General features: G+C 46.2%; 1 pseudogene; it reads right to left on the bottom strand.

The window, feature by feature from the left end:
- Nucleotides 1–1,000: 1,000 nt before the first annotated feature.
- LOC136503158 (cationic amino acid transporter 6, chloroplastic-like) lies at nucleotides 1,001–17,761 on the bottom strand (annotated as a pseudogene).
- Between the last annotated feature and the right edge of the window lie 1,941 nt (nucleotides 17,762–19,702).

Raw genomic sequence — 19,702 nt, 5'->3', positions numbered from 1 at the left:
TTGGAGAGTTCGACTTATATGTGATATAATAGTGTGAATTGCATGGCACAAATTTAAAGCATAGAGCATATTGCGCTGATAGTTCAACTTTTTATCCATGTTAGGTAGTTCAGCTATGAGGTGTTGCAAGTATTTTGGGTTGGCAAACCTTTTGTGGAACAAGCAAGCAACTGCTCCAAGTGTTTTGGAGTGGTAGCCCTTCTAGCCATAACCATTTAGCTCAAAGACTAAAAGCTAATGCATCAGTCCATAGCATAGTGTTGCTCAACACTTCTGCTTTTGATTTGAATAATTACACTACAACTTGTAATAATTTAGTATAAGTCTATGTTTGCGAATAACTCATCTATATTTTGGACATGTATTTGGCTATATGCCTATAACCAGTATGTATAGAAGATTTAATATACTAGTATGAAAGATCTAATATATTATTTATACAAATATCAAGTGAATTTGTTCAAAGTAATGCCTTCTATATGAGCAAAAGTGGATTTGTCAAATTATTTTAATTGTAATTCTATCTATGCAGTTTTGCCGACAGTTTTTTTTGGCAGGGTATGGTTTGTAAAATACCTCAGAAATGGTTTGGCCAACATACAAACTATCGGGAAACGTCTTAACTGTCGGCAAAGGATTAACTGTCGATAAATGTTTCAACTATCGGCGTAGGTAGACCGTTTGCCTACGCATAAAGTGTTGGGGATTCTGTTAACTGTCGGCAAAAGTTTCGCCGATGGCTTCTAGCGTGACTGTTTCTAAACTGTCGACAAAACTTTTCGCGGGAGGTTATCTGTCGGCAAAGGTGTCCTTTGTCTACAATAGAAAGTGTCGGCAAAAGTATGTTGTGTTATAGTGCGTGTCAAAAATAGCAAGTGAGCCACACCGGGATTAGTTCTCTCTATGACGTCAGCCAGACACCCCTACTAGGCCACTACAACACCGTGCACGCTTCGTCCCGTACCTTGCCGCCACCATCACCATTGAGCCGGCCGCTCTCCTAGGCGTCGTAGCTGGCGTGCACGCTGTAGAGCACGTAGACGAGCAACGTGGTGGCGGAGAAGATGGCGAAGCAGACGTAGGAGGGGCGGTCAAGCGACCCTAGCAGGAAGACGTTGAGGAAGACGGACGCAGCGGGCACCCAGGGCATCCCGGGGACGCCCCATAGCTCGGGGACGCGCGCCTGCGGCACCAATGCCTGGAACGCGGCGACCGCGGCCACCGCCAGCGCCACGCACGCCACCAGGAGGCCCGCACGCATGCCCCATGGCTCGGGCGGCGCCAGCTTCCACGCTAGCGTGAAGGCGAGCACGGCCAGGGAGAAGACGGTGAGGAACGCGAGCGTCGGCCATCTCGCTCCGCCGCCGCCACCGCGAGCGGCGGGCTCAGAGACTGAGCCGGTGTAGCGGCGGTACACGACGGCATTGGCCACCATGTAGAAGAGGTTCAGCAGGATGTCCAGCTCCGTGAACAGCGCCAGCGCCGCCGTGAAGATGCCTGCGTGCGATGCGATGCAAGCAAGTTAGCCGCCGACGTCCAAATGTCGAATTAAAGCTAGAGTGGAACCGCATACACACCGAGGAAGGTGGATGCGTTGACAGGGGTGGCGGTGCGGGGGTTGACCCGGGCAAGCCACGCCGGCATGACGCTAGAGCGGCCGATGACGCACAGGTACCGCGCCTGCCCCAGCATGGCCACCATCAACGAGGTGAGGATGCCGAGGCTGGCGCCAGCGCCGATGACGTTGGACACCCACATGCACCGCTCCCGCCCCCTTGAACGCCCCCGAGAACGGCGCCTCCAGGTCAATCTGAACATGATGAGCAAACAAAAAAAGAGAAACATTCAGACAACCAGACCAGGTGGTGAAAAAGAACTGTCGTAGATTCTAGGCAGCTTGATAGAGAATTACTCCTACTGGCTGTTGTTGAGTTATGATCCAAATTCAATTCTGGGCCGAAGCAAAGCGGCCCATTAGCGTTAAGAGGGACTACACCATCTATTAGTTCCGTATTGCTAATAGACGAGGGTGTGGGGTTTTTTTTCTCCCTATATATACGGACCACCTCCCTCATAGGCATCATAGACTTGTATATGGGAAAGCCCCTAGGTTAGGGTATCCCCAAGTTGTAAATCTCTGGCATTTGTAACATCATCTGATATAGTGAAGATTTACTGGTTGGTGCCCATGGTTTTTCCCTTCCACCTTGGGAGGGTTTTCCACGTTAAAATCTCGTGTCCCCTGTGTTTGATCTATTGTTCTTCATCGTTTATATTGCCTATCGTTTATAACAAGTGGTACCAGAGCTTGGTTTGACCTTAGGGTTTCGCGATGGCATCGATGAAGTTTGATCTACCGCTATTGGATTACAAGATGAGATTTGCACTGTGGCAAGTCAAGATGCGGGCGATTTTGGCACAATCTTTGGATCTTGATGAGGCGCTGGACGGTTTTGGAGGAAAAGGGCAGAAGTCATGGACCGCTGATGAGAAGCGGAAGGATCGTAAGGCTCTGTCTCTGATTCAACTTCATCTACATAATGATATTTTACAAGAAGTGCTGCAGGAGAAAACTGCCGTAGAACTTTGGCTCAAGCTGGAATCGATCTGCATATCCAAGGATCTAACCAGTAAGATGCACGTGAAGATGAAGTTGTTCACGCACAAGATACAAGAAGGTAGTTCGGTGATGAACCACTTATCGATCTTTAAGGAGATCATTGCCGACCTAGTGTCGATTGAGGTAAAATATGATAATGAAGATTTAGCTCTTCTACTGTTATGCTCACTGCTGACTTCGTTTGCAAATTTTTGAGATACCATACTATTAAGCCGTGATGAACTAACCCTTGCGGAAGTATATGAGGCTCTCCAGACGAGGGAGAAGATGAAAGGTATGGTTCAGTCTGATGTGTTGTCCTCCAAGGGCGAAGTGTTGCAGGTTAGAGGCAGGCCTGAGCAGAAAACCTACAACAACAACAACAATCGAGACAAGAGCAAGAACGGTAAAGGCCGTTCGAAGTCCAGAGGTAGGGATAAGTTCTGCAGGTATTGTAAGAAAGATACTCATGTCATTGAGGATTGTTGGAAGCTGCAGAATAAGGAGAAAAGAAACGGTACGTATAAACCGAAAAATAAATCCGATGGTGATGGTAAGGCCTCTGTTGTCTCCGCTATTGATAATTCTAATTCAGAAGATGTTCTGGTTGTTTTTGTTGGTTGTGTTGCTGGTCATGATGAATGGATACTTGATTCTGCATGCTCGTTTCATATATGCTCTAACAAAGATGTCGTGCATATGGGAGATAACAACCCCCGTGAGATTGTGGGCATTGGCTCCGTTCAGATCAAGATGCATGATGGCATGATACGCACACTGAAAGATGTGAGACACATACCAGGGATGGCCAGAAATCTCATCTCCCTTAGCACACTTGATGCCAAGGGGTACAAACACTCCGGTTCAGGTGAAGTGTGTAAGGTATCAAAAGGCGCTCTCATTTATATGATAGGTGATATGAACTCTGCAAAGTTATATGTTTTTAGAGGAAGTACTTTACATGGTTCCGTCACTGCTGCTGTTGTGGCTGAGCGCATGAGTGAACTTGGTATGGCAGAATTGATCAAGAGAGACTTGCTGGATGGCTGCACTGTGGGTAAGATGAAGTTCTGTGAGCACTGTGTTTTTGGTAAGCACAAGAGGGTAAAATTTAATGCATCTGTTCATACCACCAAAGGTACACTTGATTATGTACATGCTGATTTGGTAAGCAGAATGGTGTGGCTGAGCGCATGAACCGAACGATCATCTCGAGGGCTCGTTGCATGTTGTCCAATGCTCGTATGAATAGGCGTTTTTGGGCTGAGGCTGCTAACACCGCCTGTTACTTGATCAACCGGTCACCTTCTATCCCACTTAATAAGAAAACTCCCATTGAGGTATGGTCTGGTATGCCTGCTGATTATTCGTAGTTGAGAGTTTTTGGTTGCACTGCTTATGCTCATGTTGATAATGGAAAGCTAGAACCTAGAGCCATTAAGTGTTTGTTTCTTGGTTATGGTTCTGGAGTTAAAGGATATAAGTTATGGAATCCTGAAACTAAAAAGACTTTCATGAGTAGGAGCGTTGTTTTCAATGAATCTGTTATGTTTAATGACAGCTTGTCCACAGATGTTTCACCAGTTGGTTCTGATGAGGAGCAGGAACATGTTAGCGTGCAGGTGGAGCACGTAGATGATCAGGAAACTGAAATTGTTGATAATAATGTTCATGATATTGTTCAGCACTCACCTCCTGTTTTGCAGCCTCAAAATCAGTCTATTGCAGATCGTAGAACAAAGAGGAGTTGTGGACCTCGTCCACATTTAATTGAGGAATGTGATATTGTTCATTATGCCTTTAGTTGTGCTGAACAGGTTGAGAACATTTATGAGCCGGCTACGTACACCGAAGCTGTTATTTCTGGTGACCGCGAGAAGTGGATTTCCGCTATACAAGAAGAGATGCAGTCACTTGAGAAAAATGGCACATGGGATGTTGTGCGCTTGCATAAACACAAGAAGGCCGTTCGTTGTAAATGGATCTTTAAAAGAAAGGAGGGTTTGTCTCCTAGTGAGCCTCCAAGATTTAAGGTAAGGTTAGTAGCAAAAGGTTTCAGTCAGATTCCTGGTGTTGATTATAATGATGTGTTCTCTCCAGTTATAAAGCATAGTTCAATTCGTATATTTTTCGGTATTGTTGCTATGCGAGATCTTGAGCTTGAGTAGTTAGATGTAAAGACTGCGTTTCTACATGGAGAGCTCAAGGAGGAGATATACATGGACCAACCAGAAGGGTTCATAGTACCTGGTAAGGAGGATCTAGTTTGCAAATTAAAGAGGTCCTTATATGGTTTGAAACAGTCTCCTCGTCAATGGTATAAAAGGTTCGATTCTTTTATGATGTCACATGGTTTTAAGATGTCTAAATTTAATAACTGTGTGTACATTAAATTTATTGATGGATCACCTATATATTTGTTGTTATATGTTGATGATATGTTGATTGCTGCCAAGAGCAAGAAAGAAATCACTACGTTGAAGAAACTGTTGAGTAGTGAGTTTGAGATGAAGGATCTTGGTGCTGCTAAGAAGATTCTAGGTATGGAAATTATAAGAGACAGAAATTCTGGCTTGTTATTTCTTAGTCAGCAAAGTTACATTAAGAAAGTTCTTCATCGTTTCAACATGCATGATGCAAAGTCTGTTAGTACTCCTATTGCTCCTCATTTCAAATTATCAGCTTTACAATGTGCTAGTACGGATGATGATTTTGAGTACATGTCAAGAGTTCCATATTCTAGTGCTGTTGGTTCTTTGATGTATGCCATGGTTTGCTCTCGTCCTGATTTATCATATGCTATGAGTTTGGTTAGTAGATACATGGCTAATTCTGGTAAAGAACATTGGAAGGCTGTTCAGTAGATTTTCAGGTATCTTCGTGGCACAACAAATGCCTGTTTGAAGTTTGGCAGGACTGATAAGGGACTCACTAGCTACGTGAATTCAGATTTTGCTGCTGATTTGGATAAGAGGAGATCTCTCACAGATTATGTGTTCACTATTGGTGGTTGTGCTGTGAGTTGGAGGGCAACATTGCAGCCCGTTGTTGCCCTGTCTACCACTGAAGCAGAATACATGGCTATTGCTGAAGCATGTAAAGAATCAGTTTGGTTGAAAGATTTGTTTGCTGAGCTTTGTGGAGATGATTCTTGCATTAATTTATTTTATGACAGTCAAAGTGCTATATGTCTCACTAAAGATAAGATGTTCCATGAAAGAACGAAGCACATTGATGTCAAATACCATTATGTTCGCGATGTGGTCACGCAAGGTAAGCTGAAGGTATGCAAGATAAGCACTCATGATAATCCTGCTGATATGTTGACAAAGCCAGTTCCAGTTGCTAAGTTTGAGCTTTGCTCAAGCTTAGTTGGTATAACTGTTTAGCCCAAGAGGCTATTTGGCACCAGAAGTATTTCTTTGTTGTTTCAGGGTGAAGGTTCGTTTAATGCTACAAGAAGGAATTTGTCTCAAGGTGGAGTTTGTTGAGTTATGATCAAATTTAAGCTTGGGCCGAAGCGAAGCGGCCCATTAGCGTTAAGAGGGACTACACCATCTATTAGTTCCGTATTGCTAATAGACGAGGGTGTGGGTTTTTTTTCTCCCTATATATATGGACCACCTTCCTCATAGACATCATAGACTTGTATACGGGAAAGCCCCTAGATTAGGGTATCCCCAAGTTGTAAATCTCCGGCATTTATAACATCACCCGATATAGTGAAGATTTGCTGGCTGGTGCCCGTGGTTTTTTCCCTTCCTCCTTGGGAGGGTTTTCCACGTTAAAATCCCGTGTCCCCTGTGTTTGATCTACTGTTCTTCGTCGTTTATATTGGCTATCGTTTATAACAGCTGTCACTGTTATTCGTGGTCGCAGGTAGTACTCCGTACAGTAGAAGCCAACCACACTATCGAAAAAGGTCGTGAAAAATCTCGGTGCTTTTCCTCGGGTTAATCGCCCTGTTCGCTGATGTTGAAATTTGGCTTATAGTGATGTTTTTCTGAAATGTTGTGAGAGAAAAACATCACGATTGAAAAGTGGCTGTGAGTAAGCTGACGAATATTTACTGTACAAAAGTGGATTCGAGGACGTCGGTCCAGGAGCGATTGGGACGGCAGATTCATCCCAAATCACGGCACCAACATCCCAGAAAAAAGCTGAGGGGGACATGGAACAAGCAGAAGCCGGTGCCAAGAATCAGATGCAGGTGCAGTGGCTGCCTGGCACCAAATCTCTACAAGATGTAGGTTAGGTGAGGTAACCTACGCAACCAAAGATGACCGTGTACTGTAAATCAGTACTAGCAGCATCAATCGTGTCGTCTGCAACTATAGCCAGCCAATCGGCCTTTTAGAGAGCATATCCCCATTGTTATCCCAAGAATTTCCCTAGACCTCTCTCTCTCTCTCTCTCTGATTCTCAAATGCTGTTATGTACTTATGTTAGATGGAATCTTGAACTAGGCAGAATTTTGGCATCTTCAGAGTTTCATAGACTGATCAGTGAGCAGAACAAGAGGCCATGCTAATGACGCATGGGCCAGGCAGCGTCAGAGCAGAGGAGCGCACGCACGCACGTACCGCGTCATAGGGAAGGAGCATGGACATGGAGGCGGCCATGAGGCAGTAGAGCACGGTGACGAGGACGACGGATCCCGAGACGCCGACGGGAATGTCGCGCGCGGGCCGCTGCACCTCCTCGGCCATGGTGGACACGGCGTCGTAGCCGATGTAGCTCAGGTACACCATTGCCGCGCCGTTGAACACGCCCACGGCGCCGTGCGGGAAGAACCCGCCGGGGCTGTGGGACGGGTCCGCCGGCCGCGTCAGGTTGCGCGCGTCGCCGTGCCGGAACCCCATGCCGATGATGAACAGGATGAACGCCACGTGGACCGCCGTCAGCACCATGTTCACCACCGAGCTCTCCTTGGTGCTGCCGCCGTTGAAATAGGAAACCTGTCAGAAAAGAAAACAAAACGAACTACTAGTCGTTTTTCCTAGCAAAATTTACCGTTTACACCTCTCTCTGTCTCTCAATCATTCAGACGCTGCTCTAATCGAAATTTCTAAAGAAAAGTACGAGAATTCAGACATCAGTCGTGCAGTAGCTAGACTACTAGCTTTTGATTTGATCCTCATCTTTCGACGAAGTTCACCCGCATTTGGGGTAATAAAAACATTCGATCACGGAACTAAAAGGAGGGTACTCCAACACTGGAAAACAGAGGCCGACAAGATTCCTTGCCACGGAACAAAATCTCCATTTGATCGACTACTGCAACCACAAGAGGCAGCGAAATGAGGAGGACACGAGAGTGTCGTGCACTTGCTTTTGAGTGCGCAGAAAACAGGTGTTCCTTTCCTTGTCATCGTGCCACTCCCCACTAACGCAGACAGCAGAGGCAGCCGCCAATGGAGAGTGACACACGAAGAGGCAACAAGAAGAGTGACACTTGGAAGCAATAACAAGTATCCTTTTCGCAACGGCAACCAGGAAGGACACAAGTTCTATGAGTGCAAGGTGAAGAATGAGAGAAGAGCTAAGAAGAAAGAGAAAAACAAAAAGGAAATAAGCAAGTTCTACAACACCTACATCAACAAGGTGGACAAAAAGACCACCACATCTTATCTCTTGAAGAAGAAGAAAAATAACAACCTGGTGGCCATCAAGGTGAACAAGCAAGCCAACAATGGGACCAAATGCATTTGGGTGCCAAAGGAGATCATTTCCAACATAAAGAGCATCAAGAAGATTTGGACCCCGAAAAGGAAGTGAGAAGTCCGATGGACTTCGGAGAATTTGGAGACATGACAAAGTATGGTGCATTTCATGGGGTGCATCATTATGAACAAGGTAATTGCCAAGTGGGTTAGTGAATACTATGGACCCAAATTTCTATTCCCATGTTATGTAACTAGATTTAATTTCTTGAAATTTCAATTAGCATCTATTTTCTTTTCATGCTTACGTTTACATTTGCATGTTTAATCTTTTATCTTACATACACTAGATATATCTTATGGTAGGCTTGCTCGGTTTCATTCTTAACCCTTGGAGCAAACCTACATAGTTTAAATTATTTAGGAGCACGACACATAGCCTGTTTTACAATTATTCATCTAATATGTGCCAAAGTCTAAATTGTAGATCATTTCTCCTGAATATCACTTTCGAAAATGATTCTCACATTCACGAGATATCATCTTTCAAATGGTATTTTTTATTCTAAAATCAATGTGCATGTCTCTTACAAGTATTCCATATTTGTGTGCACAAATTTAGGGGAATGTTACTCTACAAGTTGGATGCTTTGAGACTAACATCTTTTCAAGCTTATCATGTGTGTAGTAGTCTCATTGCAAGAAAAATGGAGTCCCTAGAGTTAAGCATCATACTTCAAATATCAACCACCTATTGCAAGTGGTATAAATCAAATTGGTTTTCACATGTGGTATTTCTAAACCGATATCATCATGTTGATTTCACGTTGGCATTTATATGCTTTCTTCATGCATTATATAGATTAAACTCCCTTAAGCATTAATTTACCAATTATGCATAAAGTACATTCTCCATCATATGTATGTATATATTTAGGGAGAGCTTAGTCTATGTAATGTGAGAGTCAAATCTTGTGACCTATTCCTCTCCACGTACAAAGGATCACAAAGTTTGACCATCCCTTGTGTTACTAATGTCTTCCTTTCGGTATTTGATTCAAAAGGGAGAGAATTTATAGGATCAAAAACAAGCCCGATCATAATAATTTACAAGTGGTAATGGTCCGAGAAAGGAAGGATGGTGGATTGTGGAGTTAGGGGGAGGCTTAAATCCATAATGTCACATGGAGACATTCGCAAAGGCAAGATAACTTTCCACAGATGTTTACATGTGGTATCTTTTAGCATCGTATAACCTTGCCCTTTGCATTGCATCCTAGCAAGTAAATAATTTTTAAATTCCAAAATTTTTATTATTTGCTTCTTTGGTTATGTTATCATCAATCACCAAAAAGGGGAGATTGTAAGAAAAATGGATCTTAGGCCTATTTACTTTGGATTTTGGTGTTTGATGATCAACACAACCAAATTGGACTAATGAATTTGTAAGTAATTGTTTTGTAGTTCAATAGGGTGCAAAACATGACTTGAACGAAGGCGACATGATGATCCCAAGATCAACACCATAAGCAAGACCCTAGAAGCACAAGAGAAGACCCAAGATATCAAGCATAGTCCAAGCACGAAGATGGGAACCAGGCCAGACGCAAGATCGCGAAGAAACGAGCTCGACAGAGGTGACCAGACGCGGCCTTAGGAGGACCAGACACGTCCGATCAGTTGCTCGGCAACAACAGGCGTCAGCAACTATGACCGGACGCTGAGCGAAGCAGTGACCAGACGCACAGATGACATTGTTCTTTGTCATGGCAATGTTTTTAGCATGACCGGATGCAATGGTAGGATGATCGGACGCACCAAGAAGTAGAGTCCGATCATATCCAGAAAGATTCTAGAGCGGCGCTAGCGTGACCAGACGCGTCCGATCAGTGAGACCGAACTCGGCCCAGAGTCTAATCAACGTGCGTGCTCCAACGGTCGACAAGACCGGAAGCGTCCGGTCAGGACGACAGCAGCGTCCGGTCACTAGCATAAACGTTGGTTTTGATTCCAACGGCTAGTTCTATCATTTGGGGCTATAAATATGCCTCCAACCGGCCAAGACAAAAGGGGAGAGCTGAGGTAATATATCAAGGGTGTTGATACACCATTTTAGTGATCTCCATTTGTATAGTGCTTAGTGATTCATTAGGTGATTAGCGTAAGTATTTTGCGAAGTGCTTAGGTTGATTAGACCACCGCATATGCGCTTGCTGTACATTTAGGTCTAGTGTTTAGTGAGGTTTGCACACCTCTTATCACTCGGTGCTTGCGCGCACCATTGTTGTAAATCAGAGGGGCTTGTAGTGTTGCGAGATCACACCAACCGTGTTTGTGATGTGGCCACCACCGTGTACCGAAGGGAACAAGGCCCACGTTGTTTTGGCCATAAGCTTGATAGTGAAGACGGCAGAGAGTGGTCCAGGAGAGGCTTGCCGGAAGACACACCGGAGACCCACTTGCACGTGGGAAAGGCCCGGAGCTATCCACGGAGTTACTCGGCCGGGAGCTTGGCCCTTGCGAGGGATTCCTTACGAGGGGCTCCAACGAGGACTAGGGAGAAGTTTGCCCGCTTCTCGATACCTCGGTAAAAATATCAGAGTCGTCGACGGGAGTTTGTATATCTCTACCTTACTCTTTAACTTCCGCATTTACATTGTAATCTTGATTTGTGCTTTACTTTCCTAGCTTAGTGATAGGCTAGTTGATAGGTTTGGAACCTAAATTGCATAACTTCTTTTTGCGGTAGAGATAGCAACACACTAGCAAAACCGTAGTTGCACGTTTAGATAGTTTATCTTTTGCATAAATTTTTGCTAAGTATAAAAAAAGAGGTAATAATTGAGAGTTAGATTTTTAAGTTACCTGATTCACCCTCCCTTTTAGATGCCACGATCCCTTACATCATGGCCAATGTTGATCGCAACCTCCATTATTGAATCATAGTCTGCACAAACAGTTCCTCTTTTTGCTCACAACCAAAAATATGAGAATTACTCTTTGCCTATATCCAACTTGAACCCGTATCTTTCCTTGCACAGGTATTATTCAAATACTTCCTTGCCAACACAGCATTCTGCCAGCTTCCGCTGGCAGCATATACATCCGAAAGAAAGCATGGTTCCCACCATTTTCTGGTTCAAAAGTTTGAAAAGCTGTTCGGCTGCTAGTCTGGCTATTCCGACATACCTATACTTACGGCATGAACCAAGCAAAGATCCCCACGTATATTCATCTCGTTTGGTTTATAAACCATACTTTTTCAATCAATAAATAGTATTTTTCTCTCACGGTAAATCAATCAACGGTATTTTTAGCCGTGGCTTATCAGCTAAAGGAACGGGACAATTTACAGTCCAACCAGCAGCAGGGCATCAATTTCGACGATGGGGAAAAAATACGGTCAGAGAAGACCCGCTGACTACCTCTCTCAGTGTGGGTCATTCCGTCGAACACCCTCGGCGCAGGAGGAGATGTCTCCCCACCCGGCGAACCAGCACCCGCTGCGCGCGTCTGGGGAGCAGTGGGATGACGAGGAGGGGTCTGGAGCTCGGAGGGGAACGAGAATTCGAAGGAAGCCGAGACACCGAGGAAGCTGCCGATCGGAACCTAGCTGCGACACTTGGAGGGAGAGGAAGGACGGAGACGGGGAGTGAGGTGCCGAGGTGCTAGAGGTGAGTGACGAGAGGAAATCTCAACAAAATTGAGCGCGTGGGCTGGTAGGGGAAACTCCGGATAGGGGCATACGGCCCGAAAGAGTGCCTGGTTTAGCAGCCCAATAGCGTGGAGCCCCTTAGGATGAGTACTCGGGGCTCGTTTCGGCCCATTTACCTGCACCTATCACGTTGTGTTTGTGTGTTCTGCCTGCGGCTTCGGCCCTCAGGTTGGCCACGGGTGTATCTAGGTGTGGGTATTCAGGTTACCCAAAAAGTTCAGGTTGAGTCATTTGATTTTTTTTTTAAATATTGTTTTCAAATCGATACCCGAAATTTGACTTTAGAATTAAATAACGGCAAAGTATACTATATATGTTTCTAAATTATCTAGTTGTACCGGTGCTCAATTTGAAGGAAATATGGATGTCATGTACTCATGTGTCACCAAGTATATATGTATACATTAGCGATGAAATTATTTCTTAACAAACCAAACTCTATCACAATAAACTTTGTAAGTTATTCCTTTATATACATTTTGACTAAAACATTATGGCATGTCAAAATTCAAAACTAGTACCTTAATTGTAAGAGTTTTATTTTTAATATAACTATATTACTATACATATGATTGATAGAGGAAAAATTCAACATTCTGAGTGTCGTGGTGTAGGCTGAAACTACTGTTTATGTCATCGTAATAACTAAGAGTATAATGTATGATCTAGAATCCATTTTCTAATATAATAGGAATTTTTGAATAAAAGATATATAATAAGCTCTAGTGTCTTGCAACAACCAAAAAGATAAAGTTTTGAAAGCCAAATATAGATTTATGATGCCTCAAAAAGATGTAGCAAGAGCAGATCTAACTTAGGCTAAAGTTTCAGCAAAGTACATATTAAAAACCAACGGATATACAATGCTAGAAAATATAGAGTAATTGGTAAAAAAGATATCAGAATTGTAAATGGATTATAAATTATCTAAATGTTATGGTGTTAGAAATAAAGATAGAATAAAAATAATCAATTTTGATTAGTTATGAGTTACTCCCCCGTCCCAAATTATAAGTCATTTCAACTTTCTTGTAGAGTCAAAACATCTCAACTTTGACCAAATTTATATAATAAAACAATAGCATTTATGATACCAAATAAGTTTCGTTAAATTCTTCATTTATTATATTTTCATAGTATACCTATTTTATGTCGTAAATCTTTGTAAATTTATCTATAAATTTGGTAAAACTTGAGATGATTTAACTCTTAAAAAAAGTTAAAATGACTTACAATTTGGGACAGATGGAGTATAAATTTGTCCACATAGGGTTTAGGCGGTGCAATGCAACAGTGTAAGAAGGTTTGGATCACATCAGATGATCACTACTCAGTTGATCAGTTCACGTCGCACGAGTCATTTTTTGTCCTCCACGACCACAACACATGAGGATAGCCAGGAATATCATTCCGGCCTGGGTGCATTCCTCTTAGGGCTCGTTTGTTTGCCGTGGATTGAATGCCTGGAATGATTTCAGCTAGAATTGCTTCACAATTTGTATAGTTTTCATAAGCTGGAATTGTTCCTGGGCCAAATCCAAGGTAACCGAACGTAGCACTTTTCGGAAAGAGATGGTCATTTACACCCACCGATCCATGTCGCCGAGTGCGTGCTGAAACCCTTTTATAATCAACCTTTTTAACACTGAAACTCGGTACAATACAATAAACCAGCGAGCAGTGAGCAGAGACTTGAAGCAAACAACTTAAAATTATACTGTGTAAACAGAGAGATTACTTTCTTTATGCAGAAAGATACTGTAGATCAGCCTGAATGCCTGTTTCAGCAAACCACCTAGGTGCTGTTTGGTTCGTGCCAGGCAACGGCAACGTTAATGGCAATCGAAACCGTTACGGTGAAGAGATACCGCCACTTTTGTTTGGTTGGACGTGCCAATCGGGAGCGACGGAAAAGAATGGCTCCGACGCTGCGAAGGGATCGGACAACACCGGTTGGGAAGGGGTAACAGAACTGAATGAATGCGCTGGTATCGGATAGCAGCGTATCTTTGTATTTCTCTCTTGTATGTTCTGTAACATTCACCGCATGGGCCATGGAAGAATCTCTAGAGCGATATGTAAACTGCTACAAATTAAAGTCCAAAAGGCACCCAAATAAAGAAAAGAATCATTAGCTGCATTTGATTGTGCACAGTCGTTCAAGAGTATCTAGTAGGGTAAGGTGCAACTAACTGCAAAGCGTACGTAGTGCAGTGGAAGTGGAACACATATGCCTGCACTCACTAACCGCCATCAGCTAGCACCGCTATTGCATTGCCTAAGCAGGCCACAGGATTTGGTCTAAAGAAAAAACAAATGCACCCATTGGCCATATATATATAAAATAAAAAGGCGATGAACACTTGCCTGAAATGGAACCAAACGACGCTCACTATTCTCCTTTTGTCAAATGCCCGGATCGGATTCTCAAAAAAAAAAATCCCGGATCAGATATTATAAACCTCTGAAAAGAAGTGTCGGCAAATGGCACCTACGGGACTGAAATTCTGTGAACCAAATACAACCTGTGCTGTTGCTCACTTGCTCTCACTCTCAGGCTGCATTCCACTCTCAGTGTTTTCAGTTGGGTGGTGAATCGATGGCGGTGGAAGAAAACTTTAATCCCTCCATGCAGCAGCCGCCCTCTGCTCCTGAGTGGATAAAGGATTTGATTCTCGCACTGATAGATCGTTTCGGAGACATAGAGAATGAGTTATCTTGACATCTGGAGATTTCGCTTTTTCTGAAAGCACAAAGCAGGTTCACTAAGGAAAATTTATTTACAGATTAATTTGTAAGATGCATCTAATGCCACTCTTACGTACGTACATATTAGCAAAAGCAATTCTAAAACGTGACAGTATTGATGTGCAGAAAATAAAATGTCTGTCAGCATCAAACAGGCCACAAAGGAAAATGATAGATGTCTCGTTATATTTTGTTTCGATATATACATGTCAGATGCCACACTCGTTTCCATTTATTAATTGCGACTGATCGAGGTGATAAAGCCATTTGATGTGAACGAGAAACGCAAAAGGAAGTCCACAAGGTTGAAAAAACTAAAAAATATTCAGACTTTTTATCGAAACATGCAGTACAGTGGGTAGCACAAACAAAAATAAAGATGCATATGTCTTGGGGGGCGAATTATTGCCACCAGCTGTACCAATTTTATTTCCATCCCATCAAAAGATAACTCCAATTATGTTCTTCGATCAATCCTCATCAGTCATCACCCAACCCAAAGCCTGCTATCTTGAGTGTTTCTATGGATGCAAAATATTCAGAGAGCAAAAGCACCAGATATATATGGGACTAATACAGAACAGTCAGCAGCAAGCATTAGCACGCAGTGGCATCAAATCCGAATTGAGGTAGTGGCAATTCTCTAGTCACTTCTTCTTGACCCTATTTTTTCCTACCTACCAGATAAAAGTCTGCCTGTCTGTGCATGCCCTCACCTTCAATATCTTGCACATTTATGTATATACACACACACACGTTCTTCCAAACAGACAGACATTTCTAGACACACAATGTGGAATATATATAATGTGCGGTGTAGTAAGACAGTGATGAGAGAACGGCAATCCACCCTTTTTGTTTTCCAATTCCACGAGCAAATTTTTCAGGTGCGGATCGGAGCAGATTTTCCACGAGTCCTTTTGGCAGAATCCAACTGAAAAGAAAAGGAGAAGGAAAAAAAAAACATGTGTCTGATCCATCGATCTCAATGCGTGCAATCGTGCGTGCGTGCGGTGGATCAGGATCATCTCGTCGGCCGGGCTCGAGTTCGACCGTACGTCGCGACACAAGATCGGCATGCGAAAACGATGTCGATCCGGGTAATCATCATATACGCTGGCTATGGCTACTACTACTACTAGTAGGGTGTAGGGTTCACATGGTCGGAGCCGGATCGGAGTAGCCGCCGCCGGCGTGCGACCAATCACCAATGGAGCGCTAGCTGCGTCGTCCCTGCATGCATGTTCTGAAAGGTTAATGGAGGTCACCATCTGCTGATCTGCTCGTGGCGAATGTGCAGTGTTCGCGGCGGCGCGATCGTGGGGTTTTGGATTTGTGCCGATCTCGCCGAGGGGACGCCATTGCACTGCACTGCACTGCCCAAGTGGAGATGCAATGCAAGTGCGCGGAAGGATCGGAGGTACATACTCGTGTGCTTTTCCTTCTCCGGTTGTGGAGTGGAGAACGCTAGCTCTGTTGTTTGATGGCGTCGGTCGGCTTTACACGTGTGTAGCATTTATTTATAACTTTGAGAACATGTAGATGGGCCTATCTGATGTTGCTCATACGGACATGTGTCACGTGTGTAGTCAAGGGTCTGTTCATGTACTGTAGCTGCTGTAGCATGAGTTGGTTGAAGCCCTAAAATTGCACTAGAGAGTCCCTTCTCTCCTTCACATGTGACCAATATATATGCAAGCTAAGAACACATCTTTTAATTGGCTATGGGTCCCACGTACCAATGCTCACGGTAGGGGGGAAACGAGCTATTGAGCTATTGGAGGGATTGGCCACGCTCGTGGCCTTCGGTGGAGATCCAAAGGTTTTTGGTGGCAACCGGAGATAAGAGATAAATTAGGTTGTGATGTCAATATTCAGTCTCTCTTCACTTGTTACATGGTTTTAATATTTATAGGAAAGATGGATAGCCATCTCCAATTACAAAACCCTAATAGTTTGTAGGACGTACTCTAAGTTCATTTAGGAACAATATTGTGTTCTTGGAACATGTGAAGGTCTTCGTTCTCTTGGGCCACGCGTCCTTGGCCCCTCAAGTATAACTTCGAATGTCGTGTACCTTTGCTAGGAGATCACTTCGTAAGGGTCTTTCTTGGTCCAATCTTCGGGGGACGCCTCCGCATGTGCTTCTGAGTTTCTCTTAATGGCCTGTTCAGCGAAACTAGATGATGAGTTATTCACACCATGGCCCCGGCCACGTGAGCGCACGTATGGGCCAAGAGACGGCTAGCCAAAGGTATGGTCCCGATTCCTGAACATAAACCAGCCTACACATCGACTTGTCATAGGCTCGATGTTAGTAGCTAACACTGAAGTGCCCTTATTAGGTTAGTCTTTTGCATAATGGTTGTGTAATTTTATCAACATATGTAATTTCTTTTTTTGCAAACCACATTACACTTTTCTGCCCTCTCTTTATTCCTTAGCTTTTCATTCTTTTTCCATGTAAACCTAGTATTTTGCTTCTGTATACTATTGACAAGTAAGTTTGAAACAAGTCATGTATAAAAGTTATGTTGAATAATAAGTTGTATGTTGTTGTTTTTTCAAAAGACGTTACGTGTGTAAGTTATTTGTCGAACTTATAGTGCTAGAAAAGTTATATGTAGAAATTGTTACAATAAGAGTTAAATGCATGGGTGGTCCATCAACTTGCGCTCTAGTTTCACTTAGGTCCATCAACTCTGAAAGTAGGTTTTTGGGTCTATAATCTTTGTTAGTGGCGCATTCCTAACCCATACCCCCTTGTTTCAATTTTTTAACCGACGTGGCACCTCCGGGTCCAGGTGGACGCCGCACACACGCATGCATGTGCATGCATGATGCATGCACGTCGGCGTCTTGGCGAAAGACAGCGGACTGGGCTGCCGCTGCGCCGGCTTGCTGCTGCTGGCCGTCGCCGTCCCCTGCGCCGCCGCCCCTGCTGCTCCCGTCGCTCTTCATCAGGGCGTCGCCCACGTCCGCCACGTGGCACGGCACGAACGATGAGACGCACACGCCCGCGATGCACAGGTCCATGGCTGTGGCGCCTGCGTGATCGGCGTGGCCCTGCGGGAAGTAGTAGACGGCGGCGCCGACGGGCAGCACGACGCATAGGGAGCCCGTGCATGCCTGCCACAGCTGCGGGCGCGCGAGCAGAAGCCGATGCCGTCACCGTGGGTGCGCGAGCAGGCGCGCCACGACCCCACAGGCGCACGGGCGAGCCGCCACTGTGGGCGTGCGAGGTGCCGTCACCGCCGCTGTGGGCACGGGCGAGCTGCTGCTGCCGCGGCCACACAAGCATCGCTCAACCTAAGCGGGAATGTGTTCGCGGGGGAGTTCCGGCCACGGCGGTGTTCTAGAGTCGCTCGACGTCAGCCACTTCTTCAACGGCACGTTCCTGGACGGCGTCGAGGCGCACGGTGGCGCGCTCGCCGTGCTTGATGCCTACAGCAACTGCTTCGTCGACCCCCCTGCTGCTCCCGTCGCTCTTCATCAGGGCGTCGCCCACGTCCGCCACGCGGCACGGCACGAACGACGAGACGCGCACGCCCGCGATGCGCAGGTCCACGGCTGTGGCGCCTGCGTGATCGGCGTGGCCCTGCGGGAAGTAGTAGATGGCGGCGCCGACGGGCGGCACGACACATAGGGAGCCCGTGCATGCCTGCCACAGCTGCGGGCGCGCGAGCAGAAGACGATGCCGTCACCGTGGGTGCACGAGCAGGCGCGCCACGGCCCCATAGGCGCACGAGCGAGCCGCCACTGCGGGCGTGCGAGGTGCCGTCACCGCCGCTGTGGGCGCGGGCGAGTTGCTGCCGCGGCCACACAAGCATCGCTCAACCTAAGCGGGAATGTGTTCGCGGGGGAGTTCCGGCCACGGCGGTGTTCTAGCTCGGCGGCTGGAGTCGCTCGACGTCAGCCACAAGTTCTTCAGCGGCACGTTCCTGGACGGCGTCGCGGCGCACGGTGGTGCGCTCGCCGTGCTCGATGCCTACAGCAACTGCTTCGTCGAACCACTGTCGCGTAGCCTCGGCGAGCTGTGTCAGCTCCAGCGGCTCAACCTCGGCGGCAGCTTCTTCAACGGGAGCGTCCCGGCCGAGATCGGGCAGCTCCGCTCGCTGCGGTTCCTGCACCTCGCCGAGAACGCGCTGACCAGGCAGCTCCCTTCGGGAGCTCGACGCCCTCGCGTCGCTGGAGCAGCTGTAGATCAGATACAATGCCTACGACGGCGGCGTTCCCACGTAGCTCGGCAACCTGACGTGGCTCCAGTACCTCGACATCGCCGTCACTAACCTGTCTGGCCTGCTGCCGTCGGAGCTCAGTGAGCTCGCGCGGCTCGAGAAGCTGTTCCTGTTCAAGAACTGGCTCGCCACCGCCGCCCATACCACTAGGACGAACGCCGTGAAGGCGCTCGCTGACGTGCAGAGCCCCACGAGGAAGTAGACGCACACGGAGTAGAGCAGCGCCACAACGAGAAGGTACGGTAGGAACACCAGTGTGGCCGCCCCCACGTGCGACGACAGCCGGTACAGTCCTGCCGCCGTCTCCGCTAGAACGATGGGCCACTCCGTCACGAATGTCGACAGCGTCTCGGTCGTGGAAGTCAGCAGTAACGTGAGCGTGAAGGCGAACAGGCCCAGTCGCTTGTGCGTGCCGGCCTCGCCGTAGCCAGCATGGATGTAGATCGTGCCCAGCAGCGTGCCCACAAGCACGGCCTCTAGGAAATTGGTGAGAGGCAGCTACTTGCTCCGGTACACCACCTTCCATGCCGTCTTGTACAGTACCACCAACTCGTGCAGCCTCGACGATGGCGAACCAGTAGACGTCGTCGTCGCCGTGGCCATCTTGTGGTGGTGGCTTGACGACGGCGAGTTGATCTCTTGCGTCGTTGGCTTGGGTTCAGGGGTAGAGGGGGTGGGATGAGGGAGCTGGTCGAGGACCTCAAGGGCGAACTCGAGTGGGTTGAGCTGCGCGGGGACG

This window comes from Miscanthus floridulus, chromosome 14, assembly GCF_019320115.1.
Source record: "Miscanthus floridulus cultivar M001 chromosome 14, ASM1932011v1, whole genome shotgun sequence".
NCBI lineage: Eukaryota > Viridiplantae > Streptophyta > Magnoliopsida > Poales > Poaceae > Miscanthus > Miscanthus floridulus.
The sequence above is the reverse complement of the archived record's forward strand: the minus strand, read 5'-3'. Positions and strand labels throughout refer to the sequence as shown.